This window comes from Sinohyriopsis cumingii, chromosome 5, assembly GCF_028554795.1.
Source record: "Sinohyriopsis cumingii isolate HCF-2022 chromosome 5, ASM2855479v2, whole genome shotgun sequence".
Lineage (NCBI taxonomy): Eukaryota > Metazoa > Mollusca > Bivalvia > Unionida > Unionidae > Sinohyriopsis > Sinohyriopsis cumingii.
The window spans coordinates 128,813,228-128,828,844 of NC_142965.1; positions in this window are offsets into that span (position 1 = coordinate 128,813,228).

The window sequence follows — 15,617 nt, forward strand, 5'->3', positions numbered from 1 at the left end:
TCTGTCAAAGCCATACATTGGTTACATTACTCGTGCGACAAGGAAGACAAATGGATTCAGCATGCCCGCAACGGAGGGGGAGAAAAGACCACCGGAATGCATTCGATAGATTCCTGGGACATAGAAAACCCCAAGATCGTGTACGAGTTTAACGGTTTTTTTATTTCACGGATGTCCTGTCTGCTACCCTGATCGTAACACTAAAAATCAGTTTTTACAACGAACCATGGAAGACTTGTACCTGAACACTTGTCAGCGATGCTTGAAGTTAGAACACTAAGGATACCAAGTGGTGGAAATGTGGGAACACGAGTACGATCACCGTTTGAAAATCGATCCCGAGTTTAAACGCATCGTGGAAAGTTTCCAGTGGGTGGACCCCCTGAACCCAAGGGATAGTTTGTACGGAGGAAAGACCAATGCCACCTGTTTCCTGTACAAAGCTAACGAAGAGAAAGGAGAAGAAATCAAATACTTGGACGTGTGTTGCCTGTATCCTTACGTCTGCAAATATTGTCGCTTTCCTATAAGGAACCCGCAATTGCTGACGCAACACACGGACTTAGGTCACATTCGACAATACGAAGGTTTGATCAAATGTAAAGTTTTGCCTCCCACCGACTTGTACCATCCCGTGTTACCTCACCATTGTCAAGGCAAACTGATGTTTCCCTTGTGCCGTACTTGTGCCGAAACGTGTAACCATGACCAGACTTGGAAGAACGCGCCTTGACGGGAACGTGGATCAGCGTGGAATTGTTCAAAGCTCTGGACATGGGATACCAGCTGTTAGAAGTGTACGAAATTTGTCACTTTCCCAAGACACAGCAATACCACAAGGGTTACCCCACTCAGAAAAGCATTTTCGCAGACTACGTAGATGCCTTTTTGAAACTGAAACAAGAGGCCAGTGGCTATCCTTCTTGGTGTCACACTCCCGAAGACGAAAAGACATTCAAAGAGAAATACTGGGCACAAGAAGGCATCACTTTAGACCACATAGTGAAAAACGAAGGCAGGCGATCGTTTGCCAAAGTGATGTTAAGTTGCTTGTGGGGCAAAATGGCACAACGATCGTGTTTACTCAAGACGGAATATTTCACAGAACCTTCCCGTTACTTCCAGATGGTTCACGACAAAACCAAATACATGAAACACGTGGATGTCGTTCGCGAGGATTTGATCTTGGTCAATTACGAAGATCTGGACTTTGTAGAAGTCGACGAATTTGGAAATGTCATCATTGCGGCTTACGTGACAGCTCATGCTCGCTTAAAATTCTACGAAGCTTTAGAACTGTTAGGGGAACGAGTCTTGTACTTTGACACGGACAGTTGTATTTACATCGAGTGCCCGGGTCAACATCACCCTGACATCGAAGGAGACCGTTTAGGAGCCTGGACAGAGGAACACCCCGACGACAAGATTCTAAGTTTCGCGAGTGGCTGTCCTACAAATTACGGCTACGAATACCGGGACAAACAAGGAGAAGTGCACACGGAGTGTACAGTGAAAGGATTGACTCTGAATTATTGCACCAGTCGAGTGGTCAACTTTGTAATATGGAAAGAAGTCTTGCAGTCTGGAGAGGATGAAAACGTTAAAGTGACCACCCGTGAATCGCATAAAATTGTACGTTACCCACTCGCCACATCGTCAGTCGACCCTTGGAAAAAGTCTATCAAATCGTGTACCAGAAGCGAGTGCGTCTTCCCAATCAATTTACTTTGCCGTATGAACATGTTGGTATAAAACATTGGTTGTAAGAGGATAGCCACTCACCAGAAGAATGACTTCGCCACAGCAAGAATCGAATGAGAGACCCAATGAGAACTCCAAGTTCAACCCCTGCCATTTTCTGGTCTTCTTGCCTGACTATTGTGATTGTGCCTGTCGATTGGAAACGTTTCAAAAATGTCCCACAGACAGGGAAGGATTACTTACTTTGAATGTTTTGTCTAGAACAGGATTTGTCTACTTGGGACCTGAGACTGGATTGGGATACGAAGTACAGTGTTTCAGTTGTGGCCTGAAGTTACGAATGGACCTATGTATCTATAAAGATTCAGCTATTCTGGAACATACTCGATGGTCTCCGCACTGTCCTTACCTTTCTATGGCCTTTCCACACATTACACTACGATACAATTATGACGGTACCTTAGAGAAGGTAGTACCGTTGTCCAAGAAGAAAAAAGGAAGGCTTCAAAAAACAAGACATAAAAAAGGAATGATGTACAAGCTTGAGACTTCATTGCGACTAGTGTAAAAAGGGACCATATGCAAGATCGATAGTTCATTGTGACTACAAAGACCAAACGAACAAGATGAATACTTTCTGAGAAACACAAAACATGTTCAGACAGGCACAATTTAAGTTTGGAGCTTCTGAAGTGGAATGCGATGCTGAGCCTTGCGATTTGAGCGATGCTGTACGCTGTGACCTCAGTGACGCAGTAAAGCATCATTGGAACTTTAGTGTCACTACCCCTATCACGGAAAGTGATGCTGTGCGTGTCAAACCTGACGGATGCGAAAGCGATGCTGCTCCTTATCGTGGACACTTTACTGGTTTTCATGGTAAATGTGGATGTCAACCTTCACGTCTACCACCGTACGGATGTCATTCAGCCCTGAGCAAACTTCTATCGACGTCACCCTACCCTCATCGAGAATTTGTGAAAGACGAATATTCGTTCCCTGTGCGTTTGCCTGAATACTTCGCCTTTGTAAATCGCCTTCAATCGTTCAAAGGAAAATGGCCAAATTATCTGAGAGGACCAACCCCCGAAGAAATAGCCAGATCCGGATTTTTCTACTTGGGTGAAGGCTATAAAGTCAAGTGCTTCAGTTGCGGTGTGTCACTACACCAGTGGGAACAACAATATTGGCCTACCTGGAACATGCTCGATGGTCACCGAATTGTCATTACTTGCCATTAGTGGGACCGAGGTACTGAAGGAGCCTACCATGTCGATGAAGAACTGCAGGGACTTGCCAGATTGAAATCTCAATGGGTAACTGTAGATCTTTTGTGTCGAGAAATTCACAAGAGGAAAGAGAAAAAAGTCAACCAATATGTTAGATTTCTCTGGATCAAGGGTACGTTCATCCTATTATACCGCCTTAGACCCTTTACATTGCAAGATTTCAGTTGCATTCTTGAACGTTACCCTGCATGTCAGTGGCCAGAAATTACTCGTTATGTGGATTACTTTTGCTCTAGGAGAAGATTGTAAATTCAATCATACTGTCTAACCTATTCATTGATACTTTATAAGAGAACATTCGTGGCTTGCCTGTGGAGTTGAGAGAACGCATTTAGCGAGAACTGGTCAACATACAAGTCAAACGTAAAGAACAATTGCATCCGTTACGTCACCGGTGTTTAAACCACTGGTACCTAAATGCCAGAAGAGGACTGATTCATGAGAAAGTGTTCCAGTGGTCAGACCTTGTTAAACACTTCGAGAACGAGAAGGATCAACATGTTCATGATTTTCGTTACTTCGAGATACACCTACTGCAACGAATTGAGGAAGAAGCGTTGGAGGATTACCGAAGTCTTTTTCGCAACATCTGCTTAGTGGAAGAGGAAACTTCTGAATGAACTCTGAACATTTAGATTCCCTACTAGAGAACGAATATCTTTGGGTAGAAAGTACATTTATTGCTTCCGAGAAAAAGATGGTATAAAAACAGGCTGCCATGCAACGGCTTTTATCAAAAGTGATTCAACAGATTCCGTGGAAGGAAATCAATGACACTATTCAAGCAGTGGAAGATTACCAACACTTAGTATGACAACTGTATCCGTTGAATTTGGGTCGACGTGTGGTGTGTGTCTAAGTGACTTGTTTTCTGGGATTTCGTTTACAAGCCGATTCCTTGTGGACTCTTTACGAACAGTACTTACCGCTCAATCAAACATGAAAGTGGTGCCTTTAAATGGGCACGAGAGACTCATTTTGCTCAAAGCCTTGCGTTTTCATCTGGATACTTCTCGACCTCTACGGGAAAAGAAAAGATTCGTCAACTTTTAGGTACCGAAGACGTGTATGACGATGTGTGTGTAGCTTGTGACTTACACCCCCGATGGAAAGATGTACGTGGCTGGAGAAAATAGTGTTTTGAGGCTTGGACTCAAGAAGGGGCCCAGTATGCTCGAGAGCTTCGATCCAAGATTTCAATGTCCAAGGAAAAAAGTTACTTTTAAACCTGTGTTAGTGATAGTGCCAGAAGAACCCGTCACCGAGGACAACCATTCACTTCAGGACAGGACTGTCATGGACATTCCCGAAAGACCATTCCGGGAGGACACTTGTGTGACATTACCCTATGTAGAACCTCTAAGAACATTACACCCTGTCCCTAGGACAACTTGGTTACCAAAAACATGTTCTACAGAGACTTGTTTCTATTCCACTTTGATCGTCGATTTGAAACCCACTAGCCCCGATTATTTGCGCTTTCGTACCCATTTGCTTCACCACTGGTGTCAAGACGGAGGGGCTGTCCTGTACATGTCTCCGTCCTCGACTTAACCAAACAAATCTATAAAAATCTCACACAGCGTCAACATGACGTCCCTTCAGTCTCATCTTCCCGTCAAATTGATTCGTGCCTTGTAAGGCATCAGTCGCGATAAAAATCCACAAATATGTGCTCGTGTCTTAGAAGCCAGTCTCAAAGAAGTCTTACGATGGTTCACGGTGACAGCACGTCAATTACTGCAAGGCATCATTCCGATTCCTCATCAAGCCAAACGCTTTTTGATAGAAACAAGTAACTTTGATTCAACTGGCTGATCCCCGCATTGACACTCAAACCAAAAACCAAATCATTTTGAAACCTGGAGGGAACGGTACTCTAGGAGGTGTCATCATTCGCTCCCTCTTAAAATGGGATCCTAATGCTCCCAAAGCTCTCCCCAAGAAAAAAGCCAGTCCCAATAAAGCCAAACGAAGCACCAAGAAGAAAAAGAGCAACGGTGTCAAGACCAAGTCACAACCCTAGAAAAAGAAACGCCTACAGAAAAAGAAACAGAGAAGTCCCCAGAAAAAGAAAAGCCCACAGAAAACAGCTTCTACTCGCAAAAGAGGCACTTCAGCCAGGACGCAACCTTACATTCGCAAACCACGACCTGCAACGACGGTGACCGCGTCTCCGGTAGCCTCAGGTTCATCCACTTCTCCGTTGATGACACCATGGAAGCCCGTGTTTCCAAGAACTTCTCCAGTGGTGACACCCTCCTCCTCTTTAGCTGCAGTGGCAGCTGCTCACAAAGTACCTGCTCCCAAAATCAAAGTCCAAGAGACATCGGGCATGTTACAGAGTTTAATGGATTTGTCCAAGCAAGAACTGACTCGATTTAGTCCGTTGCGAACCCCTCCACGACGTGTGATGCCTGTCATCAAGTTAGTTGATACGACGTAAAGACAATCAGTTGCGACGCGTTCCAGTATAAACAAGGTGTGAGACAAAGCATGGGTATCAGTGTTTTGTGTTCCTGAAGACCCAAAGATGTCACCCCCTTGAAAACATCCCTCTTTAAACCCAAAGGAAAGAAAAGGAAAGGACTGCCCCCTCGTTTATTCAACCATGGGGACATGTTGTCTGTCCTGTCCAAAGTTTCTCCACCCATGCGAAAAAAACTCATTCATATGGCCTCCAAAGATGTCAGCGATACCGTGTGCGAATGTTGTTTGAACGTCTTGAAAGGTACGATCCATTTATAGAAAGACCAGAAGTAATGCTTAAGCAAACATCGTCATGTTCTTCGTGAAATGGTTCAAAAAAAAATCCCCATTCGTCAAAAGAAGAAGATGTTGGTCCAACGTGCAGGAATTTTGTCACTATTGTTAGGACCTTTGCTGAAAGAAGTCTTGGGAGGACTCGTGGGAGCAAAATAAAAGGAACCTGTGGAGTTATAAGATCTCAGACGTGACCCTTGACGAAGGACGAAAAGTAGCTTTAGTACCTTACAAACCATGGATGGAATACCATCGTTGGCAAGAACAACGAACCCCGCATTTGCCTCCCAATCGAATCTGACCAAGATACCCCAGTTACAACACGAATTAAAGTCGTTGATGGATCGCCACGATTTTTCAGAAACAAAAAAATCGCAAAAGTACGGTCAACTCCTGCAACGACTGCAACTCTTTCACCAGAAAGCTTTAGACAAAACAGCTCTACACACTCTGAAAGATTTTAAGACCTTGATGAAAAGTCCATCCACCACAACACCAGCACCACCACTACCTTTACCATCCCCAGTGGTCATGAGAGACGCTACCCCAAGAAAGTCTGAGGAAGAAGAGATACGAGAAGTTTTTCAAACACCGTCAGCAGCTCCCATTTCTAGTAAGATTGCAGCGTCCTTGTTGACCCCTTCCCCCACATCCCAACGAAAAGAAATGAAAGCTTGGGTTTAAAAGATTATGTTCACTCCTCCTTCGACAGAAGTGAAAAAGAAAGAAGGGAAACCAGAAGTGAAAAAGAAAAGAAGACCAAAGCCATTCCATTGCCACCTCCACCACTACCTTCGATTTCTACTCCCTTGGCCCATCGGACACGTAAATCCGTTTCCAAACCACCCTTTTGCCCCATCCAAAGTAGCATTAGCGAAGAGTGGGTAACTTATCAACAAACAAACAAAAAAATGGAGAAGGTGTTAGCCAACATTTACTACGATCCATCCCATCCTGCACGTTACGCAGGAGTTCAAAAATTGTATCGTGCTGCCAAAACCCGGCTGAAAAGTTGCCATTTATCTCAAGTGCAACGATGGTTACAAGAACAAGCTACCTACACTTTACACAAACCCATTCGACGCAAGTGTTCCAGAAGTCGCACCCAAGTGGAAGGCATCGATCATCAATGGCAAGCCGATTTAGCCGATGTCTCTCATTTGGCCACCTACAGTCGTGGCTACAAATATTTGTTTTGCGTCATCGACGTCGTTTCCAAATTTGCCTGGGTCGTGCCCTTGACTTCCAAATCGAGCAGTGAGTTAGTGCGAGCACTGCAACTGGTGTTGAAACAAAGCGGTCGTCACCCTCTTCGATGGCAAACGGACAACGGCGCCGAATTTCTGAACCAAGCTTTCCAAAAGGAATTTTATAAGTGACAATCAAGGCCAGCATCGTGGAACGTTTTCAACGCACTTTGAAAGAACGCATGTGGAAATATTTTACGCATCACCACACTCTCAAGTACATCGACATCTTACCGTACCTGGTTCAAGCGTACAACCAATCTTACCATCGAAGCATTGGACGTGTCCCACAAGATGTGATTCCCGACAATGAAGTGCTGGTTTCTGATCGCCTGTTTGGTACGTCCCCGACGGTGGCTGTCCCCAAGAAAGGTGAAGTATTGACCGTAGGAGATTGGGTGCGAATTAGCAAAACCAAACGCACTTTTGACAAAGGTTACTTACCTAACTGGACCACGGAATTGTTTCGTGTCACTGGATGAGTGCATCGCCATCATCCTGCCGTCTATAAATTGGAAGACATGAACGGAGACGTGTTAAAAGGAACGTTTTCCTTGCCTGAGTTAAAACGTGTCACCAAAAAAGAAGACGACGTGTAAGACATCGAAAGCATTCTCGAACGCAGAACCCGAGAAGTGGGAAAACGACGTGTCAACGAAGTCAAAGTACGTTGGAAAGGATATCCACCCAGTTTTGATTCTTGGATCGACGCTTCGCAAGCATCGACTATAAAAGGAAATGACTATCATTCCCTTTCACACAGCTTCAGCTACCGCTACCACTGCAGCGACCACTCCTTCACCCAGTTCTTCTCTGCAAGATTTACAGAAACAACCCTTGTGTGTGTGGTGCGGAGAAAGTGTGCCTAAAACTCAAATCGCCTTTTTCTGCAAAATCTTTGTGGTGTATTGTGTATTCAGTACAGCCATCGCCAATTTGAGTTTGCAACAAGGAGACAAACAATTGTGGACCATTTTATTGAGCAGCTGCATCGGTTACCTTCTTCCCAATCCACCCCTGAAATTCTTCTCGAACGGAAACAACGGGAATCTTGCGTCCACTGTCAGTCAACATTCCAACAACAACAACCCCATTCTGGGCGGAGATACTCCTCTGACTTCTAGTAATCCCTCGGACAGCCACAGAACTCTGGAATTATGAGCCACCATGACCAATTTTACTTAACCTTACCCAGTGACCGTTCCATGGAGGTGTTTCCCAATAACAATTTGTGCTGTTATACGACCAAATTACCTCAGGCCATCCAATTAGATCAAGAAGCCCTTTGGGAAGTGGCTTTGGTGGAAATGATTCACCCGACACAAGTCCTCAATGTCATTCCAAATTTTTTTACGGTCGAAGTTCATGACGAGCAAATGCAAAAGTACTTGGATACCCATGTAAAATATGATAATAAAACACTTAACACAAAAAGTCAAAAGTCGACCTATCACTTGTTCATTTCCCCTGGCTATAATTTTAGCGGACAACATTTCGTTAGCACCATTGCTTCCAAGTTTAATGCCGTGTTTCTTAAAGCCCTGGAGAGTGTCAGAAAAAGTGTCACCCTTGAGTACCATCAAGTAGCTCGGCGCCTCCTGATACGATTTCCTTAGGGGAGCAAAACCCAAAAGAAGTATTTCTGAGAGCAGGCAAAAATGTCTTGTTGCAAGCTGGCAAAGACATTTTGGGCCGACGAGAAACGTCTATAAATGCCCTGCATGCTACCGAGTCAGGCATTCCTGCTTCCCTGATGCCACAGCAAGGACAAGGCTGAAAGAGACGTCGAAGAAAACACCCCTTCACAAGACTTCACACTTCTAAAGCTAGAAAGACTAAGAAAAGAAGAACTGTCTGAGACTTAGACTTTTTTGATTATTAAATATTAGAAACAGAAATGATGCACCGAGAGTCTTGCGCCTGTTCCAAGTCGGAACTGGGTCTGTTTGCCATGCCACCCACCATGATGACGATGCAAGAATCCCAGTGGGTCGAATTTCATCCCATCTCCTCTTTGACAGCCTCAGCTCCCATCGAGTTTGAAATCAAAGGACAGCCTGAAGATTACGTTGATCTGAACAATAGTTACTTGTACCTGAAAGTCAAAGTGATCAAAACGGACGTCACTGTTCCAGGAGCCGATGACAGAGTAGCTCCCGTCAACAAATTCATGCATTCCTTGTTCAGCGAAGTTGACTTGTACCTGAATAACAAACTAGTCAGCAGTAGCATGGATACTTACCATAATCGAGCATACTTGGAAAATCTCTTGACGTATGGAAAAGAGAGGAAGAACACTCATCTGGATTCTTGCGTGGTATGGAAAGCTGATACAGCAGGGGAGAACACGTTTAACGACACAGCCCTGACAGCAGCTGACAATCCTCACAATGCAGGTTTTAACGACCGTAGAAAGAAAATCCTGCAAGGGCGAAGTTTAAAATTGATGGATCGTTTGCATTTGGACATGTAATTGCAAGAGAAGTATTTGCTGAACGGTGTGGATATCCGCCTGAGACTGAATCGTAGCAGTACCGCATTCCATTTCATGTCCCATGCTAACGAGTACAAAACCATAAACCAAGAAGCAAGGCTATATGTGCGTCGTGTGGAAGTATTACCTAAAGTGGGAAACGACTATCAGTCACACTTTGAGCAGGCAGAACGACCGCCAAGTATCCGATTCGACGTGTGGAAGTAAAAACTTTCACCATTGCCTCTGGACTCCGATCCAAGATCGAAGATCATCTGTTCCAAGGACAGTTACCCAAATGTTTAGTCGTTGGCATCGTAAGCAATGCAGCACTCAACGGAGCCGACGATCAAAATACATTCCAATTTAAGCACTACAGAGTGTCCAAAATCAAAGTCAGTCGCGATGGCAAGGCATTGTGTACCCGACATTTCAAACCTAACTTTAACCAGAAGACTTACTTTGGATCGTACTTGTCCCTGTACGAAGCCACCGGACAGTTAGGAACCAACACCAGTCACGGCATTTCGTACGATGATAGTACAAGAGGCTATACTTTGTGGGCTTTTGATTTCACTCCAGACCAAGGCAGTGACGAGGGACATTTCCACCCTATATAATCTGGTCAACTGCGTGTGGAACTTCAGTTTGCAGAAGCTCTAACTGAGACGGTGATCGTCATCTTGTATTCCGAATTCGATAATACCTTAGAAATCAACAGTTTGAGAGACATCATTCTAAACTATTAAAAACCATAGAAGTCTGTTATGCCTCTTTACATAATGGAGAATCTTTGGACATGGAATGTGAGGAGACTATGGAAGGAGAACCCCAAGACAAAGACGAAGCAGTCATAATAATAAAGTCCAGATGGCCAGAACAAGAAGAACATTTAGTGTCCTTTTTCTATATACCTGTCAGAAAAAAATAAGGAATTGATCAAGAAAGATTGCTATGGATGATGACAGCGATCATCCCAGTCAAATTCAACATGATAAATGTCTGATGTTGATTCAAGAAGAAAATTGGACTAATATATGGACGACCCTTGGAGTCTCATCTTGGAAGAAGACTTGTTGCAATAGTGGGATGAAGGCTTGCGTGAACGTTCTTGTCCTCCATTAACAACTCTAGAGATCAATCGCATCGAAGCTCTGTTGGCTCAGAGTTGGGAGACAAGGCGAAGAAACGGTTACTTGTCTGACATTTTCAAGCAAAAAGTCAGGATCGAATTGATCACTTATCATTACCTGTGAAAAAAAATACAAAAATGGATACCTGGGAACTTTATTACCTTTTGAACCACAGTTCGTACACGGCTTCTTGGAATCCTGTCGTGTGTGCTAATGATGAATTACCTCGTCGCAAACTTCAAGGCCATCATGTTTATGTGATCAACACGGACGACAGTCATCTTCCAGGAACCCACTGGGTAGCCGTCTACTTTCCTCAAGAAGGATGTGTGAAGTATTTCGATTCGTATAGACTGCCCCCTTTGGAAGACGATATCATTGACTTTATGAGAAGAAATGCTCAGACAACACGATTCAATAATGTGAAGTTACAAGACACATATTCATTGGTGTGTGGACAATATTGTGTGTATTTTCTGCATCAACGCAGTCTGGGATATTCTTTAGAACATTTAGTGACTTATGTTGATCGTCATTCTTCTAGAAACGATGAGAAAGTAGATCGATGGTTTTGTGACCATTATGGTTGTCTTTTGTCTCTAGCTAGGAAACGTAGTGTACATCAATGGCCCAATGACTTCCAACAGTGGAAATCTCAATTTAATTCACAACGTTGTCAACCCCGTCAAAATAGTTAATTATTGGGGGACAAAAATGTTTGTTAGTTGATTGAATTGTTAATTTTAAAAAATGTGTTAATTCTTAGTTGTAAGTTATTTGAATAAAAAATGTTGTGTTTTGAAGAAAAAAATGCATATGTCGTTTGGTTGCCACTGGTATCAGGAACCATGCTCTTTAACTTCTCTCTATCCCTCACATTGAACTATTTTAGCGTTCCGACTCGAAACCGTGCAGGGATGCTTTCGTTCACATCCGCGCTTTAACCTTAAAAGAGGGGTAGTCTCCAATCTGACCATCCATTGTTGACTCATCCTCCTACGAAGATGTGCTCAAGACTAGCCAAGCTGAACGAAGCCTACGTGAATTTGCTTTGGGTCATGACAAGTCTGATACCGAGACCTGAAGAGACAGACAATGTTAGAATTTTGAAAGTCACTGAAGGCCTGATAGAAGAACTCTTCAGAGAGGAAATCAAGAAGGACAAAGAAGAATGGACGGAGAAGTACAGACTTCAGAATCAGCAAAGAGAGCAGCAGCAAAAAAAAGCAACAGGAAGAAGCAGACCCTATCCTGTGGGAAAGCCTGTCGCCATACGAGATCGCAATCTTAGATCATAAAAGATTGCCATAGCTCCTCGTTCACAAAAAAACAGCCCTTTTCAGGGCTACCCAATACTCTAGAAAAGAAATAATCATTCAATTCCCATTGGTACGTTAGTCAGCTAGAATAAACACAGAAGTGCGTCTATAAGCACATGTTTTCTTTATCTTAGTTAGAAAGTGTGACTCTAAGTCCTTCGTTTCTATCGCTTTTCAAAAAATGTTCAATGAGTGATTATCAGTACAAAAAAGTGACCGAATCTTTCTTTTAGGTCCGCGAATTTTTGGTAATAATATGGATAATGTAAGATTTGTGTCATACTCAGCTCAACCCTTTTCAACATCATAATTAATGACTTGGGCACCAACTTAGCATCAAAACTAATTTAACTCTCACAATTTGCTGATGACAGTGGACTACGGAGAGCAGGAAACCCCTCCAACCACAAAGTAATCGGCGATATTCAAACAAGTTTAAACAAAATAGGGAAATGGGCTGATAAATGGGGATTCAAATTATCCCATGAAAAAACCATAGCAGTACTGTTCACTGCCAAACGTAAATCACAAAATCAGTTTCCAAAACTTACCATCCAAAATCAAGAAATTAAATTCGTAAAGGTAGCACGATTTTTAAGAATGTACTATGACTCTAACCTAAACTGGGGACATCACATAAACGAACTAGTGAAAAGGTGCAATAAAGACCTTAACCTCCTTACAAACCTTAAAGGAACCACCTGGGGATCCAATCAAGAAACCTTACTAGCATGATATAAATCATTAATTAGATCTAAACTAGATTACGGATGCCAAATTTACAACTCGGCACCCCAAAATAATATTGGATCCCCAGTCACATACCCAGAATTCTTGATGAACACAAACCCCAATATCAATCTAACATTCGAAAACATCATAAGTTTTATATACAAATCTAATCTAATTAAAAAAAATTTAAGAAAAGCATATCAAGACAAGTCCAAATTATTACAAAATCACTGCTTGGGAATTTTGACGGCCGGCTAGGTTTCGTGGGTTCATATACTGATACAGCCGTTCATAGCCCCGAATAATATAAACCAATGAAGGACAAATAGTAAAATAGGGAAAACTCAATAGGGACCAACCAGATTTGATGTCCTTGAATCCTCTTAGAAGGTTCGAGTAATCGACAAGGATTTTTATCTGGCTCAATAATAAAGCAGACCAATTACCCTCAAATAGAGCAGTAGTAAATCATATGTTAAAATTCATAGTAACTAACCATAAACCTAAAAAAAAAATTAAAAAAAAATAAAATAATAAAACATCAAGACCAGTCAAAAATATTACAAAATCACTGTTTGGGAATTATGACGGCCGGCTAGGTCTCGTGGGTTCACAGACTGACGCAGCCGTTCATAGCCCCGAATAATAAAACCAACTAAGGACGAATCTAATCTAATTATAATTAAAAGAAATACAAGTAAATCAAGACCAGTCAAAAATGCTACAAAAATCACTGTTTGGGAATTATGACGGCCAGCTTGGTCTCGTGGGTTCACAGACTGACACAGCCGTTCATAGCCCGAATAATTAAAACCAATTAAGACCACAAAAACTTAAAATAGGAAAATAGGAATTAATTCAAATAAGACTACATAATAACATTCAAATAACTATAAAACAATTTTTCACTCCAAACCAATAAGACAAGGAATCATAATAAATAAGGAATTCAAGACGTAAAATTGAAGAAGAAAAAAAAAGAAAAAAAGTTAAATTTATAATAAAAAAAATTTAAAAAATCTAATTATCTATACCTCCTTCCTACCTTACTCTTTAACCATCTTATAGTCTCTTGGCATGAAAATTAACACCTCTACGACCACATTCTAACCCAGATGACAGCCATCAATCAACAAATGACTTGAATTACCGACAGGACCCTAAATCAGATCATGTAAGGTGGTCTTGAAACCAGACCATCAGGATCGTCCTCACTAAAACAGATCAGGAACAATACTACCCCAAATTATCAATACATAAGGTGGTCTAAACTCCAAAGACTATCAGATCCCGCAGCACAAGGCTGCAAAATAATAAACTCTCTGCTTAAGGAAGTATAATCCAAAATTAACACGTATAAGGTGGTCTAAAATCCAAAGAGCATCAGATCTAGCACACAAAGCTGCAACGAAAACATCACTAATTAGAATACTAAGACCCTAACAACCAATACCAATCAAGGTGGTCTCAAATACCCAAGACCATCAGGGCCCGCCACACAAGGTGACCACATCAAAACCCATGGCTGTCAAGCTGGGTATTTATCCTTAACCTACTCTAAAAACAGCACAGAGCTATCCTCCAAATGCAGGACGACACTTTTAGAAACTATGCCCTGGAACTTAGAAACGCCAAAAATGTGCCATGAACCGCCTCACGATCCATAAGCTTCTTCCTCCTCAACCACGATCTGACATCAAAACATCACGCGTGCAGTGCACGCCCCCATAGTAATATACACGAGTGCGCGTTGGGTCCAATCCCACTCGTCTCAATCAACAAAGCTATGCAACCTAAGCAATGAGTGCGTGCTGGGTCCAATCCCACTCACCTCGGCCATACATCCAGATCGCTAGGAACTAAATAGTACCTCGATCTGACAGCCTAATAAATAAGTGTTCTATGAACACATAAAAGCCTGGAGGATGTTTCTTTCATTCCGTCCCCCAGGAGTAATGAAATAGCACGCTATGAGTGCATAAAACAGTGATACATGCTCCATTGGAGCGAAAATCACTTTAATCCAATTCAGTAAGTAAGTAAGTAAGATTTGGGTCATTCTCTCATTCGACTCAAGACCACTGAGGGGAGCAAACCGTTAAACAGACGTCCGGACTTTAAATTTCGATATACCCGTCTAGGCGCGCTCTTGTCTAGATGGAGGATTGTTTGCCTGAAGCTGTGCACTTTCTTTAATCGCCAAATCCTGCAGATATACACGCAAGCCACAAGAAAGAGAGACGAACAAATCCGACTACAGCCGCCATCTTCAACAAAGGAAAACCAGCCAAGCAACCCGCCTAGCAGCCTTTAGCCGCCATCTTAACCAGTGCAGACAAAGGAAATCCAACCAAGCAGCCCGCCCCGCAGCCATTTTGGATTACACCACCTAGTATAGTAACTAAGTACTTTAGTACAAGGTAGGAAAATTACTAAGCCTGCGGACAATCAAAACTCTGTGCTGTTTACAACCCACTAAATATATTTTACCTCTCCTATACTAAACTCCTTATTTACTCATTTTGCCGCCTATTCTCTTAAACAGTCTCTAGGAACCATACTAGAACCGACTGGATTGAATCCACACGTGGTAAAAGCACCATATATCACTGTGTGATTTTCAATCATAGAGAATAAATACGACAAATTACTCAACTAACCACTACCTATTTCTCATAATAACAACTCTAGCTGTTAGCACTGTTCCCGAAAACAGGCACTAGGAAACATACACGCCTGGTCAGAATCCTCACAAGTTACAAGCACAAGCTAACCGCTGTGAGATTTTCCGATACACGGAACTTAACAGCAACCCAACTCTCCTTGTTTCTTCCTAACCGCAACTGCTATTAACAACAATAACTAACCCAAACCGTACTCAAAACCAATCAGGAATGTCTCAATCAATTACACACTTAATTTTAAGACTAGAAACCAAATCCAGAGAGACAATAGACTTA